The sequence below is a fragment of the Eriocheir sinensis genome, chromosome 17, assembly GCF_024679095.1.
Source record: "Eriocheir sinensis breed Jianghai 21 chromosome 17, ASM2467909v1, whole genome shotgun sequence".
Classification (NCBI taxonomy): Eukaryota; Metazoa; Arthropoda; class Malacostraca; order Decapoda; family Varunidae; genus Eriocheir; species Eriocheir sinensis.
Window position 1 is genome coordinate 13,885,121 of NC_066525.1, and position 15,453 is coordinate 13,900,573.

Below are 15,453 nucleotides of genomic sequence, written 5' to 3' on the forward strand. Positions count from 1 at the left end.
CCTTCGCGACTGCCAGTGGATCCATCAGTTGGCTTTTTTGCTGTCAATGCTCACAAACATTATGGTGTGCTACGCTTTGTCGTAAACCTTCTTTTCTAGCAAAAAACTACTGTATGGTGGTCACACATCTATACCTCGGAGCGTCTCTCTCTCTCTCTCTCTCTCTCTCTCTCTCTCTCTCTCTCATAAATTGCAGCATTACAGCAAGGTGCTTTCTCAGTAAAATGAATAATCGTTCCTTGGTGTCATGGAACCGTAACTTTGTAAAACTCTTTCGCTAAAATTACGTAGAATCTATTTGCGAGTATTCCTATGTAGTAGTCCTTCTTATGTAACTTTTGGGTACGTTTGTGTGGGGCTCCGTTTTTACCCTCAAGGGCCCCTTGTTGTCACCCCGGGAGGTATAGGCGCGGGCTAGGCATGCTCTTCTTTAGATTGCGAATACCTCACTGTCAGCTAATTGTTTTGTTTATAACCATTATATCTAAATAAAATAAAAATTGGTAGTGGCACCGAATGATAAGTTGCCAAGTAGCACGTATTTTATTACTTTTCTCGGCAGCTTCCCGAGGCAGCAGCCCCGCCGCCGCGCTGCTGCCAGCCGCTGCCTGCCACTCAGTGCGCGTTGACTCTCCATGGTGTTGGGACCACGGACGCTGTGCAGGATGTTAGCCCCTAAAGCTTACTGGTACTTGGTGTAAAACTGATTCATTTTGGTGGCCACGCTGCCGAAAGAGGACATGTTGTAGGCAGTGCTCGGAGGCATTGCTACATCCAGTTTGGGCGACGTGAGCTGCGAGGAATTGGACAATATCGGTGAGTGGATATGGCAACTTTTGCTCCTGTATGAAATATATTATATATGTATTAGACTACTGTACATGATATAAGGCTCTGGGAGGTATCACAACATTCGCTCCAAGCTTATTTTTTCTCAGGCAGGGTGTGCCTAACAAAGTTTACTTACGCGCGCTCTCCCTCTGTGTTGTTGTGTGTAGGTAGTGTGCAGTACACCCATAGATACAAGTGTCCCGGGGGTGGCAAGGGTTGGCGTAGTGAGGCAGGCGGGAGTGTGTGGTGTAGGGAAACAGGTCTGTTCTTGCACCAGGTGTGGCAGTTGGTCTGGTCTGACAGGGAAACTGAAGCCCAAGAAGCCAACCCGCCTAGTGAGGGTGTGGATGTTGCAGGTTCCCGTCCTCAATACACGGCCCAGATCTAATGAGATTCTCGACCCTTATTTACGGCGGCACATATAACCGAGCCGAAAAAAAAAAAGTTTTCCCTCACTACAGCGAAGGGATGGGAGTCATTAGCGCGCAATCCTCCCGTTTTTTCTTTGTATTGCGACTCCACAGTGGAATAAGGAGTGCGCAAAGTCATCCTAAAGATGTATAGCACGATAATGTGGGATGGGAGTGACTTTTATGGAAGTTGCGAAGACAGTTCATACGGAATGAGGCTCGGCAAGAGTTCTTTTGCGTCACTCGCGGCAGTGATTAGGGGGACTGGACAGCCTTGGGGAGTGGAAAGCAAGGCTGTCTAGGGTAAGATTTAGGGGACGGCGGGCCTGAGGGGGATAGGGCCGACCACAACACTGATGCGCGTTATTATGTTTTGTTTTCTTCTCCGAGTTACTACACACGCCAAAGTGATATGAAAGTTAGGCACAGTGGTGAAGCGTAAGTGATGAGACATTTCAAGGTTGATAAAACAGTGGAGATAATGAAAGTCTAACCCACTGCTGCATCGCTCAGCCAACTCCAGGGTAAATAAAGAGCCACTCACACACTGCAGCCTATGACAACAAAGATTTACACCATTATTAATATGTATGAGGAAAAGTGTGGTGGATGAGCCTCGAGTAAGGAGGAAGTGGGCGGGCGGGAAGGGCTGGGGAGGAGGAGGAGGAGGAGGTGGCGGGGAAGAGAAGCAAGGTGAGTGGCCGGGATGTCCTCGGTGGCACGGCGGGACGGCAGGCAGCCAGCAGCACCCGGGGATTAAGGCGGCACCCATGACTGATGCTTCATCCAGCCAAAACTTTCGCTTCACGGCACACACCAACGTGGCAGGTTTTCCCCGGTTCAGGAAGTTTAATACCCTTATGAATAGCCGAGTCCAAGGTAAAAAGTAAATATTACGAAAATTGCCTCGTCATGCTTTATGCAGACGTGCAAGTCATTGGAGCAATTTAAGATCGGGAGGAATCATTGTCTATACTCTATACACTCCTCCTTTCCTCTCCACGCACGATGCACACAGCACACCTCATGCCGGCGGTGACGACAGCAAAACGTGACACTCGAACATATCCACGTCGAGGGTGAAAATTCGTGATTAAGGAAGCGCCTGGCCATTCTTTCAGTGTACCAGGTTGTTAGCGGGACCAGACTGCGGAAAATTGCTCACGCGTATACGAGTTAACGATTCTGCCGCCAAATACACGCCATAGCTTGGACTGGCAGACGGGTGTGTGTGTGCTGCGTGGGCTGGGGGAGTGGTGAGTGAGGGACGCGTGTGTGTGTCTGGGGGAGAGACGTCTAAAAGGGAGTGGAATGTTTTCAAGAAGTGTGAGGGAGCGTACAGGTGATTGTGGGTTGCACGGCGGCGATTGCGGGAGTTCAGCGAGGGGGTGAGAGGGGGGAGATGATGGTTATATAGGTAGTGGGACGCTCGTTGAGGGGAGGGGGCTGGAATTCAAAAGTGGCGAGATTCTTACTTCGAAATGAGAGCTGTGAAAGAAGGGAAGGGAAAGGCAGGTGTTCAGACAGGTGAGGTGCCAGGTGCCGACACATGCAATTACCTGCCATCGAAGCAAAAAGACTCCGCACTTAGTAAATGCAAGCATGACCTGGAGCCTTGCCGCGCGCTCCCCGCCACCACCACCTTGCCGCTGGCCACCAAGGCAACCTGTCACTCCACCGCACGCCGTAGATACGATCATAAGGTATCTACACTCTACTATCTCTATCTATCACTCCATCTATCTCCATCTAAATGTGTGTGTATTCGTCATTAACATAAAAGGAGAAAGCCATATGCAGAAAAATATATTGCCTGGTAAAATGATGGTGGTTCATTTCTAGCTTGGCTGCAGAAGAGCTTCGCGTGACTGACAGTGTGAACATGTGTTGCGTCTCCCCGCCCTCGTCCCCGTCCCCGCTTGGGCTGCAGTAGAGTTTGCGAGTCAGTTTACGACCCTCCCAGCCCAGCGGCCCTCACACAAAAAAACGTCGTAAAATTTTACAGTCTTGGTTTGTCTTGTATTTTTTTTTATACAATATCTCTCTCTGCAACAGTTCCCGAAGGACCAGAGTCTTCTGCGCCCGATCGGTGCGGCGTCTCTATTTTGTGGGTGATTTTCTATTATTATTTTTTTCCTTGTGGTTGTTAAATCTTCATGCATCGGAATGCATGCCACCGGACCCAGGCAGACGAACCCTCCCCGCCCCGCCCTCCCGTGGCCCTGATGCAAGTTTTCCTTCAAATGGGGAAATGAAAAATGCTTGTCCCCAGTCGCTCCTCCCAGCTGAAGGATGGCCGGTCGCATCCACGGAAAGCATCTGCAGCACCACCAGACAGACCTTTTCCCCACAATACCAGACCGCTTTTTCCTCCCTGATGCAAGCGTCGTTACTTCCCAGTGAGGCTGAAACAACATCGTAATAATGTTTGTGTTTCGTTCCGCACTGAGGGTATAAGGAGTGTCGGGGGATTCGGGGCTTGGTACATTGTGGGGTTGAGTCTGCAGTGGTGATGGCGGAGGTGAGGTGAGGGCATGGAGGGGATTCGCCGAGTGACAGTAATAGCATCATTTTGGAAAGGGCATAGTGACGGTTGTCTGGGAATGAATATTGGTATTGGTTTTGGTGGCTGTCGTGTCTATGGGTGATGGAGTGGGTGTATAGTGTGGTGGTGATGTGACGGAACAATGGTGAGGAGTAAATACTGGAAGGGGTTCTGGTGACTCGCGTTGGTTGGTGATGTGGGTGTATCATTTTGGTGAAGGTTGTCCATTAAGCCATGAATGAGTTATATGACAGTAAATAGGTGTTGTAGGACAGTATCTGTGGCTCGGTAACCCTGGTGAGTGTATTGAGCGTTCTCGGTACTATACGGGGTGAGAGGGTGTGAGGTGCTGGTGTACTGGGAGGGGCGAAAGCTACAGAGTATAATGACAAGAGTAGGATGGTTGGGTGGATTGCCTGGGGTGGGTGTACACATTAAATTTTGCAGTAGTGGGTTGGTTAATTGGGTGTGCGGTGATGGTAACGGACTGGGTTGATGGGTGGGTGTACATTAGCAATAGTGTGTTGGGTTTATGGGTGGGCGTGCAGTGGTAGTAGTGAGTGTACATTGGCAGTAGTAGGTAAGGCGGTGTGTGTGTGTGTGTGTGTGTGTACTGTAGTAGGGGCGTGGCAGTTGCTGGCCACAAACTGTCACCTGTCAGCTCGGTGTGGCACTGAGGGCAGCGCTCCCGGGGCCTATATATACCCGGCGAGGAAGGGAGGGGACTCGGAAGGTCACAAACCCACCACTCAGGTTCATTTTCACGCGGGGACAAATGCCGATCATGACTGGCTTGGGGTGGAGGCTCACATGCACCACTCAGAGGGAAACGACGTACATCATCGTACTCTATATCATAAAAAAGGCGTCACCACCACAAACTCGTAAAAAAAAACCCACACGTCCCAAAATAAATGGTTGTTGTTTTTCCAGGTAGTATTGGCACACAGTTACTCGCCCTCCCGTAATTTGTACCGAGGTGGGAGGGAAAGAGTGTGCGTTGATCGGTGACGGGTTGGACGTCGAGGTGTGTGGGCCGTGAATGCTTCGGAGAGGCGAGGCGAGGCGCAGCACCGCAGCGTCAGCACGTACGCCATTGGTGGTGCAAGACGCGGCGGCAGTTCGGAGTGCGGTGGCCGTACCCAACCCAAGACTCTCACGCAACACGCTGCAACTATCTTTGGCGCCCTGCCGCTGCATTCTTTTATATAATGGTGGATAATGTACCTGTCGAAGGAACCACCGCGGCGAGGACGTGAACCCCGCACGTTGGCTCAGAGCTATGTACGAAGAAAGACGAGGTGTACGTGTTTACTCCAGCACTGAAGTATTTCGGTTACCAGGCGTGGCTGTGACGCTTAGGTGACATGGGGGAGCCATGCAGAACGCTGAGTAACGATGGTTAAGCGCGTAAGATGCTCGGTAACGCTGCTGTGTCAGGATGAAAGCGTGTACCCGTTGACCCCGCCAACTGACCCTCATGCAGCCTAGTCACTTTAACTCCCACACAAAACAGCCCGCCCATCCACCCACCCGCGCTTGCTTGCTGCGTGCCACTTTACCCAGCACAGACCAAAGTTGCTCGAGGACCTTGGGAAATTGAAGCCATTCAGAAGATGAGAGCAGGAAATTCATAAATTATTGTTGAATTTCATTTCACCGAAGAACAGCTAGCGTATTCCTGCAGCTGGCAGGGCCACGAGGGCAGGTTTGGCTAGAGTGTGGCGAGATCGATGACGAATCCGAAAAGAGGAAGAGTTCACTAGTCGTCCTCAGTGACTCCTCCCTCCCTCGTCCCCAGGATCCTCTCTGGCTTCAGGGAAAAGCGGATGAACCTGAAGTGGCGTACCATTCTTCTTTTGTCCGGCTTGTTATGTAGTCGCAGGATGGACGTGAATAGATTTATGTGTAGCGTAATGACGAGAAGACAAAGAACGAATGATAAGAGAGGAAATGATTTTCATTCAAGCAGAGTGACTCCTTTGTGGCGAGGGAAGAGCTCATGTTCCCCCACGCCCCGCCGCCGCCACTCACCCCATTAAGATTTATTACTTTCCGTTTAACTCCGTCACGTCCCTTGTTGTTCTGCTCCGTCCTGTCTGCTCCCGCCCCACTCCGCCTCAATCCATTTCTCATTCCACAAATCACCGCCCTTGATCACCCCCTCGGCCTGCCACCTGCGTCCCGGCCATACGTCCCTCCCGCCCCCTACTGCTGCTGGCTTGCCGGCTGACACCGCCCTTGTTCTCTCTCCCTGCCTTCCATATACATGCAGTACAAGGGATGGATGGAACTGCAAAAGTATTGACCACTTGTCGAATCCAAGCGTATAGTTGTACGGAATACACAGGAAGGCTGCAAGGTGGAAGCTCGGAATGGAAACAACAGACTATTGATTCCATGCGAGCGCGCGCACGCTTTTGTGTGGGTGCCTGACGCGTGCATGCACTTGTAAAGGCGGGGTGAGCGGGTACTCGGCGGTGACGTGGCACACCGGCGCTGCATGCGGGGTGAGCCAGTACTCGGCAGGTGCACGTCACCTTAAAGCTACACTGTACGAGTAGAAAGTCTTTAATAAAGTGGCTGCGGTTCCCTGGCAGCCGCCTCGCCGCCTCCTGCTGGCCGCTGCGGCTACACGACGTCCGGTACACTGCGGCTCAAGACAAGGCAGGTTAGGGAGTACTGTGGCGAGCCCTTTTTGGGGTGGGTGGGGGGGAGAGGGGAGAGACGGAACGCGCGCCTTATTGATCCAAGCAGTCTTAAGTACGACACACACACACACACACACACACACACACACACACATGTGTGTGTGTGTGTGTGTGTGTGTGCTGGATTAGCCTGGGGAGCACCGTCAACACGGGTGTAGGTAATATCGCTGCAGCAGCCTCTATAGTGCCGCCCACACGACTCATGCCTCGCTCAGGACCCGCATGCATGGAACGAGGGAGCTCACCTCGGAAGGAAGAGTAGCCAGGGGGGGGGCTTCCCTTACTGAAAAGGCCCCGCACAGAGGAGGGAGCAAGGGGGACCTACTTTGTTGAAAAGGCCCGGAAATAGGAAAAGAAGAGGGTTGCCTCACATATGAGAGAGAGAGAGAGAGAGAGAGAGAGAGAGAGAGTTTGGATTAGTGACATTCTAAAGGGTACTGAAGCCACTCAAGGGATGCACAAGTGTGTGTGTGTGTGTGTTCGCGTGATGTTGAAGCCGCAGAAGGTTCCTGTGGTGGGTTGCGAGAGTGAGTAGGAGGGTGGGAGGGAGAGATGAGTGATAGAATACAGAGGGAGGGAGGGAGGGTAGGAGGAGTATGGATCGTGACTAAACAATGGAGGGGAGGAGGTCCGTGACGCAGGAAAGGCAGCATCACGCCACGGCATGCCTCGCCCTCCTTGGCTTGGAGTGTCCCTCCTATAGACAACTCGGGTCAGCAGCGTGTGTGTGTGTGTGTGTGTGTGTGTGTGTGTGTGTGTGTGTGTGTGTGTGTGAGATACTGAACCTCCTTACGAACTCCTCCTCCTCCTCCTCTATTTCCTCCTCCACTTCCTCAATTTACGTTTCTTAATGTGCGTGATTCTTCCATTGTCTTGTATTTAGTTTGATTTATTGCGTACCTGGAACGTGAGTATATTCCTTTAATTTACTGCTATCTAATGTATGCAGCGACTTTTATTATTGTTATTAGTAGCAGTATTTCTTGTTATTTTGCACATTAGCCGTACCATTACTCGCTTCTATACACACTCTATTCTCTAGTTGCATTCGTCTTCCTTTTCGTGCACCTCACATCTCGCTTCCCACACTCTACTTCCAGCACACTTTCTCACACTCATGATTCTTTCTCTACACGTTGACTCACACACTCCCGTCGCCGGGCGCGTTCACATACTCATAATTATTTGTGTTGTGCTCTCGTCCTCACAGTCCCTTGCCTTTTCGTACTCCCCTCCCCCCCACACACACCTCGTTCCCGTCTCCAGGATATGTCGTTATTCCTTGGGTACAGGTCATACTGTCCATCGCACTCTCTCTCTCTCTCTCTCTCTCTCTCTCTCTCTCTCTCTCTCTCTCTCTCTCTCTCTCTCTCTCTCTCTCTCTCTCTCTCTCTCTCTCTCTCTCTCTCTCTCATCATTTTTACTTGCATTAAATTTCAGAACTCTGTCGTCACCAGTTTGTTTTTACCTGCTCATCATCATCATCGTCATTTATCATCATTATCATCGGCATCTCTACTCTCACTATCATCGTCATTCATGCCAATATGTTTCTGCCTGCTCCTCTCATGTTCACTAGTGACTCACATTCATCACCAACCTGAAAAAGTGTTGCTGGGTACGGAATCTGACCACGTGCAAGGGCTGTCACTGCATCGCCGTCACCACCACCACCACCGTCACCGTCACCACCACCACCATTGCAGCGTTCTAAAATTAACCAGCCATTGGGAGTTAGCCAGCGCTCATCGTTTTATTGGCGTGTACGTGGCTGGGTTGGGGATGTTACCTGAGCGATCAAGGTGAGTACTTAACCACCGCCACGACCACCTCCGTAATTATCGTGTCGCGTGGGCCGCCGCTTCCGAGTGATGAAACGATAATGGGCGGCGAGTGGGCTTTTGTTTACTGTGTGTGTCTCGGTTGGTTGATGGTTGGTGCTGTTTATCTCGCGTGTCATTATCATTATCATCAGCAACAACAATAACAACGGTATCAGTGTCATTATCGTAATCATCATCAACATCAGCAACAATAAAAAGTAGCATTAGCATTACCGTATCCATCATCGTCAACACAAAAACAACAATAACAATAAAAGTAACAACCACGCAATTGCAACAGTATCATTATCGCCATCATCATCATCAACAACAGCAACAGTAACAACAACAGTAGCATATCATTATCGTTATTATCATCAATATCAACAACGACAACAACAACAACAGAGAGAGAGAGAGAGAGAGAGAGAGAGAGAGAGAGAGAGAGAGTTGGTAGGTGGCGAGTTCACTGACCCGTTAATAAGGCGAGCGAGCGTGAGGCTGATGGACGGTCTGATGAAGCAGCACACCTTGATCACCGGAGCCGCGTGTCCCTCGCCGCCGCGCCGCCCTATCGGACACGCTGAAGGCTGATAGAGTGTGTACCGCTGACCAAAAAAGTATGTACCAGCATCCTCGTGAACGATAGATTAGGGAACGAGGAAAAGCAAGAGAGTATGACCGCAAATATAACTGTGGTGCGTTTTTTTCTTTTTCATTTGTTTTTGATTTATTGTTTTGATCGTGTGTACAACCTCGTGAACGATAGAGAAAGGAGCGAACGAACTCAGTAAAGAAGAATGCAAATTTAAGTGAGTGTTTAGTTTTTTTTTTCTTAGTTTTCATATTACTTTATTTGCTGGGGTTGATTTTTTTTTTTTATCTTGTGTACAGCTGGCTAAAAAAGTATCCTCCTCCTCATGAACGGAATAATAGAGAACGCAAGAGAGTATGAATGCAAATATAACTAAGTCGTGCATTTTTTTCATAATTTTCATATTTCTTCGTGGGCTGGAGGAGAATTTACTTTTTTCATCGTGTGTACAGCTGGCCCAAAAAGTATCTTCCTCCTCATGAAAGATATAATAGAGAACGAGCGAAAGGAAGAGAGGATGAACGCTAGTAAACGATAAGTGGGGCGTGCTGAAGAGTTTTATATTCAAATACCGGTGTACTATTTATTTTCTTCATTATGTGTACTGCGTGTCCGCCGATAAAAACCTGCTCCCTGCCCCCTCCCTCCCCCCTGTCCTGCCAGCTCCCCGGCTCAACCTCAGGAGTGATGAGCAGGCACGCACGCCATCCACGCCACGCTGAACTTGATCACACCATCACGTATACAGCACACTACACTGCACTAACTACACTTCATAACACTACACTACAATACATTACACTATACTACAATACACTTCACTACACTACACTAACTACACTTCACTACACTAACTACACTACATAACACTACACTGCACTACATTGACACCAACTACACCAGATAACTTCATATTCTCGCTTCCGTTCAGCTGCAATATTTTGATCTCTATGAAGATATACACTACAGATTGATTACTTACTTCAAGAGTGCTGCAACAGATTTACCCTGCATCGTGCACCACTACAGTTGCTACCGAGTCAAAGGCCTTCTCGTAGTCAGTGAATGGCAGCTGATGAGAATCCAATGTAACTTTTTTTTTGTGTGTGTGTGAACTATTATGTGAACCACTATGTGTCTGTGTGAACTACTGAGCTACGGAGCGGTGTGTGTGTGTGTGTGTGTGTGTGTGTGTGTGTGTGCTGGAGACAAGGGCGGGCCCAAAACATGCCCTGGACAGGTGCACGCATGAGACAGCAGCCAGCACTCCCTTCCGCCCCGTGGGTGGCCTAATCAAAATATCAGCGGTGACGTAGTCGTTGGTGACCTTCATCCCCGACTTTCTCGCTCGACACACTTCAGAATGTCAGTCACAAAGGGATACAACCATAGATCATGTTGCTCATTGGCTCGCACGTGTATAGAGTCAAAAGTAAGTCATTGGCTATTTACGTCCCTTCATATAAACAGAGCACCGTCATTAATGGTTCGTGGAGACGTTGGTTTTATCTCCAGATAATCTTTAATTTAAAAAAAATTGTTACTAGTCCACTGAGTTTATCGACGATCAGGGATACAGGGTATTTAGTTTGACAATCCTTAATTTCCTCTTATATAAGGAACACCGTCAGTTATTCTTCTTAAACCCTTCCCTCATCACATGTTTTTAAGAGGAATGTGAGTTAATTAAGCACACCAATCCATACAGCTCATCTACGTACTCGGATAGTTATCAGTTATCAACTCCTCCGCGTCCCTTCATTCGTGGCATCGTCCGTTGTGTTCCTAACCTTCCCTCAACACTAGATTATGTTCTCGTGGGTTCATTAGCAACATCCCCAGACTTCCTCCCTGGTACCAAACTTCTGATGTAATTATATGGAGGATTTCTGGAGCTGTTATACACACCAAACATGAGACTCCACAGCAGGGTCGTTTTGTCTGAACCCTCCTTGTAAACTAGTTACCGTGGGGTCGTTAATCACATCTCCAGACTTCCCTTCTTGTTATCAAACTTTTGAATGTCATTATGGGGGAACAATGGAGCTCTTGTGCAAGAGTCTTCATAGCATGGTTATTTCTTGTACCCTTTCATCAATACTAGTTCTCGTGAAGTCGTTAGTCACATCTCCAGACTTTCTCCTTGTTACCGAACCTCTGAATGTCATGATGGAGGAACACTGGAACTCTTGTACACACCAAAATCGAGTCTTCATAGCACGGTAATATGTTCTAGCTAACCCTTCATCATTACTAGCTCTCGTGGAGTCGTTAGTCACATCTCCAGACTTCCCTTCTTGTTATCAAACTTTTGAATGTCATTATGGAGGAACAATGGAGCTCTTGTGCAAGAGTCTTCATAGCATGGTTATTTCTCGTACCCTTTCATCAATACTAGTTCTCGTGAAGTCGTTAGTCACATCTCCAGACTTCCTCCTAGTTATCAAACTTCTGAATATCATTATGGAAGAACACTAGGACTTCTGTGCGCATGAGTCGAGAGCCCTTAAGCCCCACCACCTCCTCCACCGCACCCGCCTCGGAGTTCTGTCTCGTATCCTTCAACACTCCTCGGCGAAGGGTGGATGTCACGTGGCCAGACTCGTGGTGGGTCAAAGTGGGTCGTGCCAGGAGAAGAGAACCACTCGTCAGGCCCGCGTCGAGAGGTGCTCAAGAGTCAGATTGTAGGGCGAGGGGGATGAGTTGTAGGAGAGTATAGAGGGCGCTAGGGTCTGTGATTATGTGTGTGTGTGTGTGTGTGTGTATAGCGGCATCAAGAGTCCTGGCAACAGTAATATGGCGAAAAAGTAATTGGATACGTGTACGAAACAGGTCAACTGTCTTTTGGTTAAGGAGGGCACTCTCAGCGTTCCTTTTTATAGCTTTCCTATCGGGCCGCGGATTGTGCTGTGTCGCCATACCTTACAGAGGGTACAGAGAACAATGACGAAACTGATCCGCGGTATCACCTAACTTTCCTTGTCAGTACAGATTACGGAAGCGGGTTTGTGTGTATACGTGGGTCGATTCAGCTGGTCTCCCGTGGCTCTATTCATTCTCTCTCTCTCTCTCTCTCTCTCTCTCTCTCTCTCTCTCTCTCTCTCTCTCTCTCTCTCTCTCTCTCTCTCTCTCTCTCGGGCCGGTAAATTAAGGGCATTTCACCATGGAGGATGTGAGTGAGTTAGGTGAGTAAGCGTCCCGTGAAGTCGGCATGTACGATGACTTAGCATTTCGTTTAATTACCTCCAGAAGAAGAAAAATGAGTAGGACGTGATAGCTAATCCTTTAAGTAAATTACGAAATACCTCTTGATGAGGGGGGTGGGGGCTATTAAGAGGACCCGAATTGAGCTGCCACTGATCGTATTAGCGCCCGGGTTTGGTATTGATTGGGGAAATACCTGGGGAAGCGGGGTCAGGTGGGCCGACACGAGCGAGAGCAGTGAGGTGTGAGGGGCGAGCGGAGGGGAAAGGGTGGGTGGGTGAAGGAGAAGATTTGGGAGGAGAGGGGAGGGAGTGAAAGGGATGAGATGGGGGTGGGAAGGAGAGGGAGGAGTGAGGATGAGATGGCATATAGGAAGGCGAGGGGAGGGAATGGAGGGGATGATATGGGATAGGGAGGAGGGAATGGAGGGGATATGGGATGGGAAGGAGGGAGGAGGGGATGATATGGGATAGGGAGGAGGGAATGAATGGGATATGGGATGGGAAGGAGAGGGGAGGGAATGGGATGATAGGGCATGAAAGGGAATAGGATGGGATGGAAACGAGAGAGAGAGAGAGAGAGAGAGAGAGAGAGAGAGAGAGAGAGAGAGAGAGAGAGAGAGAGAGAGAGAGAGAATCCTATAACTTCACCGGGAACAAATAAGGTCAGACTGCCGGCAACGTGATTTTTTTTATGGTATGGATGAGAGAGGTCAGATTGCTATTAAAGTGAAATAATTCTGTATGGACGAGGAAAAGAGAGGAGATATTTGATGGAATAAGAAACGAACGCCGCCGCTGATATCGTTCGCCAGTGCTCCAGTCAATTTCGTATATCGAGTCCAATCTTATCGCCTTCCCTTATATAACCCGCCTAACCTTCCCCTCCATCCTCCTCTCTCCCTCCACCCGCGCGATATTATGAGCCGTGTATGTGTATCGAGGTTCTCAAGGTGAAGGAGGGAGCCGAGTGCTAGTCATGCCGCTCCGTGCTGTCCCAGGCCCATACTCTCAGACAGTTTCGGATCCCACATCAAATATTTTCAAAGGCCACAAAGGAGATTAGTCGGGTTACCGTGAGTGTTTTTCACTTTTATGGTGTAGAAGCCTTGTCAAACTATCGCCAGGCTCATAAAACTACCAGTGGAATTACTCACAACCTCTATACGAAAGCCTTATCAAATGTTATGTGTATGCCCCAAAATATTTGAGAATGTAGGTCCCTCCCGGTGTCTCTCCTTTCTCCTTCCCTAGCTTGATTGAGACCTTGGTGTGGCCGTGCATGTCCCAACATCCCATACCCATCAGGAAGAGAAAAGGCTCGGGCATGCACCTGGCTGTTCACTATTCTTCCCCCATCCCCCCTATACCCTTTCTCTTCGTTCCCATTTGTCCCCATTTGCCCAACTAAACCCGTTCAAACCAAGCGTAGCAATTTCATATGCGAGAGATGGAGAGAACAACGTCTGCCACTGTGTTAAGGTTTTCATTTTAGGGACACGTTGTTCAGTAAGTCTCATCGGTAATACTGGTAATTCGGGAACAGCCAAGCAAGGAACAGACAGACCAACAGTACAAGACAGCATTTCGTACCTCCACATCGATTCACGACGGTACTTTAGCCAAACACACGAGAATAAGATAATCAATGTCTCCATAAATGCGTATATACTGCTAAGCAAGGAGAGGAACAGACCAGCATTTCCAGTATTCCGTTCCTGTCAAAATTCACGACGGTACTTAAGCTGCATACGAGAAAAAAAGTCTCCATGAATACCGTTCGTTACACTGCCAAGGGGAGGAACAGACCAGCATCTCCAGTATTCCGTTCCTGTCAAAATTCACGACGGTACTTAAGCTGCATACGAGAAAAAAAGTCTCCATGAATACCGTTCGTTACACTGCCAAGGGGAGGAACAGACCAGCATCTCCAGTACATCGTCGGTACCGTGGCAAAAAACACAAGAAAAAAGCAATCACACACTCTGAATGAGATAACGAAGAACTGCAACTGACTGCCGGAATGAAGCGAACATGCCCAACGACCCTACCGCATAAGAGCGTATCGAGCGTCCAAGTCCTTTGTTGCCCGTTAGTCTACCTGTATTGAACTGCCGCTGTGGATAGTGCCCATACGTAACACTTCAATTAATGGTTACGAGGGGCTAACGGGAAGGAGGAGTGCGGGAGGGAAGAGAAGCAAGCGTGAGGTGGAGGCAAAGGAAAGTGCGGGACATTGTAACTCACTGCTAGAGTCATGTTATATGGTGGAGTATAAGGTTGATGGATGGAAGGTGCATGTGGAGGTAGCATAATGTAGAACTGAACCCGTGGTGGAATGAGGTAGGTGGAAGGGAGGTGTGGTAATGATAAATATACCAAAGTGCAGAAGTAACCTATTGATGATGTTTTCTATATGGATTATGAGTGGAGTAAGGTTGATAGAAGGTTCATGTGGTGTCAATAGCATAAGCCTGTAGAACTAAACTAGTGGTGGAGTTAGGTGGGAGGGAGGTAGCCGGTGTAATGGTGGTGGAGGTAGCAAACTTATATGTATAGAACTACCATTGGAAAGGAGGACTCACACAGCTGGCCTTCCCATTGATAATTCCACGGGGACATGGCGATAGGTAACAGTGAAGGGGAGTGAATTATGATATGGCTGGGTGGAAGGTAACATCTGCTGTAGTGATAGCTTACATACATATCCAACGCCGTGGGGGCAGTAAAAGTATCACGGGTGGGCTTCCAACGAATGAGTCCACAAGTATGACGCGCTGGCCACAGGTGACGGGGTGGAATGAGGTGCGAGTTGTATGGAAGGTATGGTGATGGTGGTGTGCGTGTCCAGCCAACTCACTAGATCGAGCTAACACGGCTGGACTCCCAATGAATAATTCCACGGTGATTACGATACAAAAAAAAAAAAAAGAGAGGATATTGGAAGAGGTGTGAAATGGACGGGTGGAAGGTAATTGTTGTAGGGATAGCACAGGTAGTAGATGTAGCTCAGGTGGACTTCAAATGAATACAAAAAAGAGGGAGGAATTCAGATAGGTGTGAAATAGTTGGGTGGAAGGTAATTGTTGTGGGGGACAGCACAGGTATACCGGACTAACTCAGTGGGCAGTATAGGTCAGGCGGACTTCCTATGAATAACCCAATGGTGAAAATGATAATCAAAAGTGGGAGAGACATTGAAAGAGGTGTGAAATAGACAGGTGAAAGGTAAAAACGTGTTGTAGGTCTAGCATATATACATAAGTAACTCAAAAGTAGCACTGGTGGACTGACAATGATTAATTCCAAGGTGATGACGCAGCGGCTACAGGTAA

At 48.7% G+C, this 15,453-nt stretch overlaps 1 protein-coding gene across 1 annotated transcript in view; it reads left to right on the plus strand.

Moving 5' to 3' along the window:
• Positions 1-568: 568 nt before the first annotated feature.
• LOC126999981 (nuclear receptor subfamily 4 group A member 1-like) overlaps positions 569-15,453 on the plus strand; it is a 45,638-nt gene continuing 30,753 nt past the window's right edge. Inside the window, exon 1 of the mRNA XM_050863321.1 lies at positions 569-816. The gene's annotated coding sequence lies outside the window, so the exon portion shown is untranslated. The remainder of the gene's footprint in view (positions 817-15,453) is intronic.